Source organism: Arvicola amphibius, chromosome 6, assembly GCF_903992535.2.
Source record: "Arvicola amphibius chromosome 6, mArvAmp1.2, whole genome shotgun sequence".
NCBI classification, from domain to species: domain Eukaryota; kingdom Metazoa; phylum Chordata; class Mammalia; order Rodentia; family Cricetidae; genus Arvicola; species Arvicola amphibius.
This window is the reverse complement of record NC_052052.2, coordinates 151,556,647-151,564,295: the sequence shown is the minus strand read 5'-3', so window position 1 is coordinate 151,564,295 and position 7,649 is coordinate 151,556,647.

The following is a 7,649-nucleotide window of genomic DNA, read 5'->3' as shown; positions in this document are numbered from 1 at the left end:
CCGCCAGTGTCCAGCTGTGTGTCTCCTTGACAGGTGTACGAGCCTTCCAGGAGCCACCAGCCTTCCGAGCATGTGGGGCCTGGAAAAGGTGTGTGTGTGTGTGTGTGTCTCCAATGTCAGGACATCGGAGGCCTGGACTCTGACCCAAGTTCATGGTTCTAACCTGGCACTCCCTGAGATCCTGAGTTACTTAGGCACGCTAGAATCAAAAAGATTTACCTCTGCATATTAGAGCCACCTGCACAACTAAAGAGCCCACTGCAGAATTGGGGAAATGACTCAGTCAATAAAAGACTTGTTTTGCAAGCATGAGTTTGAACCCCAACACCCACAGAAAATTGCTTGGTGTGGCAAATACAGTCCTGTCATCACAAAACTGAAGGCTGATGGATTCTATGCCAAAGGAGGCACATGGCATTCCTGAAGATCACACCAAAGTTGTCCTTTGATCTCTGCATACTTGGCAGGAAATCTTGTGGGGCAGGACCAGCACAGGGTCTGCAGTGGATCTCAGACTTGGTACCAGCCTTAAAGTGATCTTGTAGGTCTGTTTTACCTGCCGAGTGGGTCTCCATCTACCACTGCATCGTACTGGCCCTTCCAGGTGGGGTCTCCATGCATTCCTACATCATACTGGTCCTTACAGTGGGCTCTCCAGCCACCCCTGCATTGTATTGGCCCTTCCAGGTGGGCTCTCCACCTGCATATTTATGAAAATTGTTTCTAAGTTCATACACAGCTGTATTTTCACACAGGAATAAGATTCCACAATTAGTGTTTTGGCGTATGTTCCTAAAAATTGAATTACTTCATCATTTGACATTTAAGCATAAATGTATATATATCCTTGGAACTATTGTGTAATGTGGGAAATAACCTGCTAACACATGTGGCCCCACTGTCCCCTCCCCCCAGAGATGGTTAAATTTTTCTTTAGGATTTGAATGCATTCCTCAGCTCTTCAAGCTCAGTACTGCTGATGTGCCTCTGGACTTCAGATGCTTCCTGGCTGTCGAGCTGGTGGGTGTGGCCACACGCTGTTGCCCTGCCCAGGACGGTTGGGTGGCTTCTAGGCCTTGCCCTTAGATGCAGTGCTGCTTCAAATGTTCTTGGACTGTGTTTGCACACATGAGAAATGTGGGCCTGTAGCTTGTATACATTTCCAGTTTTGCTAGCCGGGGCCACATTGCTTTCCAAAGCGATTGCGGTTTTTCCTTCTGCCCACTCCTTAGCACCTGGCAGCCGAGTTCAGCTCGACTGTGAGAGTTTTACTGTGTGCTTTTCCGCATCAGGCCGAGGGTCGCTGTGTGCTTCCTCCGATGCTTTACTTCTGACCCCTCTTGCTGATGTTCAGGCATCCTTGTCTTCAATTGTCCTGGCTAGACGCTTTGCAGAGGCTCCTTCCCACTTGCAAGGCTTCCTCCTTTGCTAATGACGTCATTTGATCACAGTCTGCAGTTACATGGCATTTATTCATCTTTTCCAAAGATGGTTTTCCTAAAGGTTTTTAACTTCTGCCTTTAAAAATTTGCACTTGTTGACGTGGGACATGCGCAGTCCTGACGTCATCGTCCCTGCTGTCTCCACCCAGTTGTGGCAGAGCCTTTCTGACTCATCCTCCAGCACCCATGGCTGGCGCCCAGACACCCACTGTTCCTTTCTCTGTTCATCAGTTGGGGTGCTTCTCCTCCCAGCTTCCTTCCAGCAAGGGAGATCATGCGAACCTTGTGGCTCAGGACAGCCGAGGACACCGGCTCGCAGGTCCTCTCATCTTCCTACCTGCGGATACAGAAACTCCTGTGACTGAAGGCTGGGATGAGCACACACCTGTCAGATGGGGGGCCTCAAGCCTTAGACTGTCAACTGCTGGGGTTTGTGTGTGTGTGTGAGAGAGAGAAGGAAATAAAACCCCTATTCACACTAGCGTGCGTTGTGAGTTCTGTTACAACTGAAAACAGCCTAGCTTCTGCCCCAACCCACACCTCTGGCCCCATCCACCCTAGCCTTCACCTAAGAAGTACAGTTTGGTTAAAGGCACTTCCTAGACAAGCCTCATGACCTAAGTCCACACATAAAGAGAGCAGATCATGGTGGCTCGGGACACAGGACCCTGAACATGCAGGGGAGATAGAAGACCAGGCTGTGGAGAAAATAAGAGGCCAGGCAACAGCTTTATGCCTTTGGGTTGGGTGACTCTGGCTTAGTTATTTCACGGGACACCCGAGTCCTCTCCTTCCCCATTGGTCCGGTTTAGACACCTACCCCAGTGCTCTCCTTGGCTATTTTGTCTCACAATGTCATCCAGGAAGCCATCCAGGAAGCCCTCGTGGCAAGCCTGTGATGGGGGCTTCTAGAGGGGGAGAGAAAAAACTTGACTATAAAGGTAATAATGGCCTGTCTCTTGGTGATGACCACTCTAGCTGCTGCTTACTGAGAAGGGATGGAGTCTAGCTGTATCAGTCCAAGAGAGGAGATACATATGGGGTGGGGTGCTGAGGCTGATTCACATGGCTGTGGTTTTAAAAACTCCAGCAGAGCCAGGCAGTGGTGATGCAAGCCTTTAATCCAGCATTCGGGAGGCAGAGGCGGGCGGATCACTGAGTTTGAGGCCAGCCTGGTCTACAGAACTAGTTCCAGAACAGGTTCCTGTCTCAAAAACCAAATATATATATATATATATATATATATATATATATTATTTATTATTTTTATTATTTATTATTATATATATGCGCATTGGTGTTTAATCTACATGTCTTTGTGAGGGAGTTGATTCTCTGGAACTGGAGTTACTGACAGTTGTGAGCTGCCACGTGGATGCTGGGAATTGAACTGTAGAGCTCACTGAATGGGGTCTCCATGGCCTCCCTGCAAGAGAGCAAGCGACTTTGACAGATGCCCCACCATCCCCTGGGATCTGGCTGATCTTAGAGGGCAAGGAGGAAAACACCCTTCTCTTTGAGTCTGTCTGACCACACCAGTGTAACCTTCGTATGTGGTTACTCAACACCCGGAAGGGCAGTCACACCACTGTTTCTGTTAACTACTGTGTAATATTTAGATAAGGTTTGGGAAAGAACCAAATACTTAAATTTTGATTAGACTGATATTTTTGTTGTCAGTCTTTGTATTTGTTACAGACTAGACCAGAAACTCCATTGATTTGTTCTGTTTTGTTTTTTTCTGAGACAGGGTTTCTCTATGTAGCTTTGGAGCCTGTCCTGGAATTGACTCTAGACCAGGCTGGCCTTGACCTCAGAGATTCACCTGCTTCTTCTGTCTCCCCCAAGTGCTGGGATTAAAGGCATGTGCCACCACTGCCCGGCCAAAACTCCACTGATTTAAGCAGAGTTTTGACAATCAATAAATCAAATTTGGACCTTTTGCCCTTATAGACATTGCTCAAGCTTCTCAGCTTTCCTTTCCATTCTGGAAAGACACCCAGCCATCTTATGAGACAAAATAGCATCAAGTCAACGATAAAGCAGCCTAGCTGTGATGATTGCAGGTTGGCACAGCTGGTGTGTTGCTTGTCTGAGAAATGTGGCGTAACAGCCCCCTTAATAAAGCAAATTGAACCCCAACTGCATACATAATAAACACTACCTATAGCAGGGCGGTGGTGGTGCACGCCTTTAATTCCAGCACTCGGGAGGCAGAGGCAGGCGGATCTCTGTGAGTTCGAGGCCAGCCTGGTCTACAAGAGCTAGTTCCAGGACAGGCTCCAAAGCTACAGAAAAACCCTGTCTCGAAAAAACAAAAAACCCAAAACCAAAAACAATAAAAAAAACACCACTACCTGTATGCACCATTAGACTAGGGGCTTAGTAGGTTTCCAGTAAACCCTTACAGAAAGCACAACTGTCTTCGTGCTGTACGTAGAGACCACCATAACAGAGCTTTAGACTATGAAATAAAGCCGGGCGGTGGTGGTGCACCCCTTTAATCCCAGTACTTGGGAGGCAGAGGCAGGTGGATCTCTGTGAGTTCGAGGCCAGGAGGCCAGCCTGATCTACAAGAGCTAGTTCCAGGATAGGCTTCAAAGCCACAGAGAAACCCTGTCTCGAAAAACCAAAAAATAAAAAAAATAGACTATTTTTTTTTTTTTTCCGAGACAGGGTTTCTCTGTAGCTTTTTTAGAGCCTGTCCTGGAACTAGCTCTTGTAGACCAGGCTGGCCTCGAACTCACAGAGATCCGCCTGCCTCTGCCTCCCGAGTGCTGGAATTAAAGGCGTGCGCCACCACCGCTCAGAGGTTAAGAGCACTGACTGCTCTTCCAGAGGTCCTGAGTTCAATTCCCAGCAACCACATGATGGCTCACAACCATCTATAATGAGATCTGGTGCCCTCTTCTGGCATGCAAGCATACAGGGAAGGAATGTTATATACATAATAAATAAATAAATCTTTTCAAAAAATAGACTATGAAATGAATGATTTCCTTTCCTCTTTGACTGTTTTGCTTTCCTTTCTCCCTGTCACAGCTCAGGAAAGGGGGCTTTGGAGGACATTTTGAGACAAATATGCTTGGATCTGAAGTGTGAGAGCCAAATCCCACCTTCCGAGCCAGTGTCTCAGGGACAATTTATTGCACACACATAAGGCATTCGCTCCTCAGCAAAACTGAAGCCAGTGTTTTACACTGGACATAATGGCTCTTGACAGAGGACTGGACACAAAGCACCCGTCCTTACAGCCGCATGTATGTGTCCAGATGAGTCTCATCACACATCGGGAATAGGGACTGAAACTCGCCTTTGAGAGTCTCCAAACCTCAGTGACACGCAGTGAGCAACTATCATCAAGGAGGATCAGGCCCACAGAAGTAGCTGTCTTTGCCCCATCTCACTAGAGACTCTCCCCGCCTAAACTTGGGGTGACAAACTACTTGGAAGCCTGGACCCACTATCCGGTTTCTGTGTGTACGCAAACGGAAGCAGACAATATGGAAAACTCAGTTCCCTGTTTTTCCTTCAGGCTCCTGTAGACAAGGCTGTGAATGTAGGTGGGTCTGAATTCCCTCACCGTCTCCTGCAAGGGAAACACCCAGGGCACACTGGGGCTGGGTCTCCGGACAAAAGAAACCGTGGGTTTTTGTTTAAGATTCTAAGAATTACTCTGTCTCCAAAAACAAGAAGATTCTAAGGGTCTGAGTTTGCCCAGTCTTGGAGAAGGCCAAGTGGGAACAGTGGAGGAATCTTGGAACCAGTTTGCCCCATCTGTAGCACTCTGCCACAGATAGCAAGGCCAGGGGCACGTTAAAGGTGTCTGAGGTGGGGAAGCAGCACTGGGGACAGTTTGGTGCCAGGGCCCTGGCTCTTGAGCCTTTTTAGCTCTCCCCCCTTACAGAAGTGAGCAGGTTCTCCCACAGCCAACCCTGCCCCTGTTGCGTCTGGGTGTTGCTCTGAAAGCGCATGGTTTATTGACAGCACCTGGCAGACATTGTAGCGCACTCAGGAATGGAACTGCAGGAACCTGTAGCAGAGCCTCACCCAGCACGAAACCCTTCCATCCAGCCCTCAGCCCACAGGAGTATCGGCTCCCAAGTGTGAATGTGGAGATGTCTACCCTGTCACTCATGAAGAAGCTACACAGCCTTTCCCACTAGAGGCCACTTTTTAAATCTTCTGTTAAGCCAGGCCCATGTGCAGAAAAACGGATCCAAACGATCTCAACAGTTAAAGACAGGTTAAAGACACCGTCTAAGCCCAGTGGTGGTGGCGCACGCCTTTAATCCCAGCACTCGGGAGGCAGAGGCAAGAGGATCTCTGTGAGTTCGAGACCAGCCTGGTCTACAAGAGCTAGCTCCAGGACAGGCTCTAAAGCTGCAGAGAAACCCTGTCTCGAAAAAAAAAAAAAAGGCACCGTCTTGGGGAGCCTTTGTGTATATCCACCCAACTGAAGACAGAAGACGACATAGGGGTGAGGGTGGGGTGGGGTGGAGAGATGGCTCAGCAGCTAACAGTACAGACTGCTTTTCCAAAAGACCTGGGTTGGGTCCCAGCACCTCCACAGTAACCCACAACACCTGAATTCCAGTTTTAGGGCACCCAACACCCTCTCGGATCTCCTTGGGCACCAGGTATGCACATGGTACAGGGACATCCATGCAGGCAAAACACCATTTACATAAAATAATAAAACTTAAAAAGATGTACTGGACACCTTCCAGAGTTTTTTGTTTTGTTTTGACCAATGCGGGTATGGGTACCTTTATTCTCTCCTTCCTCAGCGACCCGAAAGAGGACAGGCATGTTCTGTATATTTGCTCTGTGTGGTTCTTTAATACCCTGTGGCCTTAGTGAATTCCCAGTCTTATAAGATCCAACATTCAAATGCAAAACAAAACAAGACTGCCTGGTGGTGGTGGCAGCCGCACACGCCTTTCATCCCAACACTCCAGAGACAGAGGCCAGTGGACCTCTGTGAGTTTGAGGTCAACCAGGTCTACAGAGCGAGTTCCAGAACAGCCAAGGCTACACAGAGAAACCCTGTCTTGGAAAAAAAAAACAAACCAAACCAAACACTTTTGGAGTAAATGTTCCTTCCCTTTGACCCTTGCCCCTAAATTCATAATCTATAAGAAAGAGTAATAACTACGCAGGGAGAGTAATTTACCTCACGCACCCATAATCCACAGAACACAGAGGGTAATTTACTTCACATGCCCATAATCCACAGAACACGGAGGGTAATTTACCTCACGTGCCCATAATCCACAGAACGTGGAGGGTAATTTACCTCACGCACTCATCATCCACAGAACGTGGAGGGTAATTTATTTCACATGCCCATAATCCACAGAACACGGAGGGTAATTTACCATGGGTGCCCATAATCCAAATGCAGAATGCTTTTGTCTTCAGCCTGTCTATACAGCATAGAAACTAGAGAAAAATGGGGCTGCAGATGCCAGGCAGAAAGAGTAGGCATTAAGATGGATGGGTGTGCGTGTGTGTGCGTGCGTGCGTGTTTCCAGCCTCCCACCCAAGCAGGCTGGCTCTCCCTTGCCTGTAGCTATTACTGGCAGAAGCCTGTTTAGCACATGGCCCTGGGCTACTCCTGCAAACTGATGTGAGTCTCCTAGCCCCAGGCATCTTCATGCTAGAGCAGCGGTTCTCAACCTGTGGGTTTGACCTCTTTGGGGACTGAATGACTTCCACAGGGGTCGCCTAAAACCATTGGAAAACATTACATTACAATCTATAACAGTAGCAAAATTAGTTATGAGGCAGCAATAAAAATAATCTTAAGGTTCCACAACATGAGGAACTGAATTAAAGGGTTGCAACATTAGGAAGATTGAGAACCACTGTGATAGAGCCACAAGGCTGGGAAAACTGAAGCTTCCTTTAGAATCCAGTAGCTAGGCCAACCTGGTTGGTAGTACATGCAGAGGCGCAGGAAGGCAGGCAGGCTTCTCTTAAGTTCCAGGCCAGTCAGGGTTACATAGGGAAATACTGTCCCCCAAACAAACACCCCAGTAAATACATGAAACTCTGACGCAGAAGCAGAGCCCCCACTTCCTCAGGGCCTAACTGCTGCAGTACCCTGAGCTTCAGCAAGCCTTCCACCCTGAGCTCCACAGCAAAGGCCCTTTGGTGTTGTCTTCCCCTCTCCCCATCCGCTTGGGGACCTCCAGAGCCCAG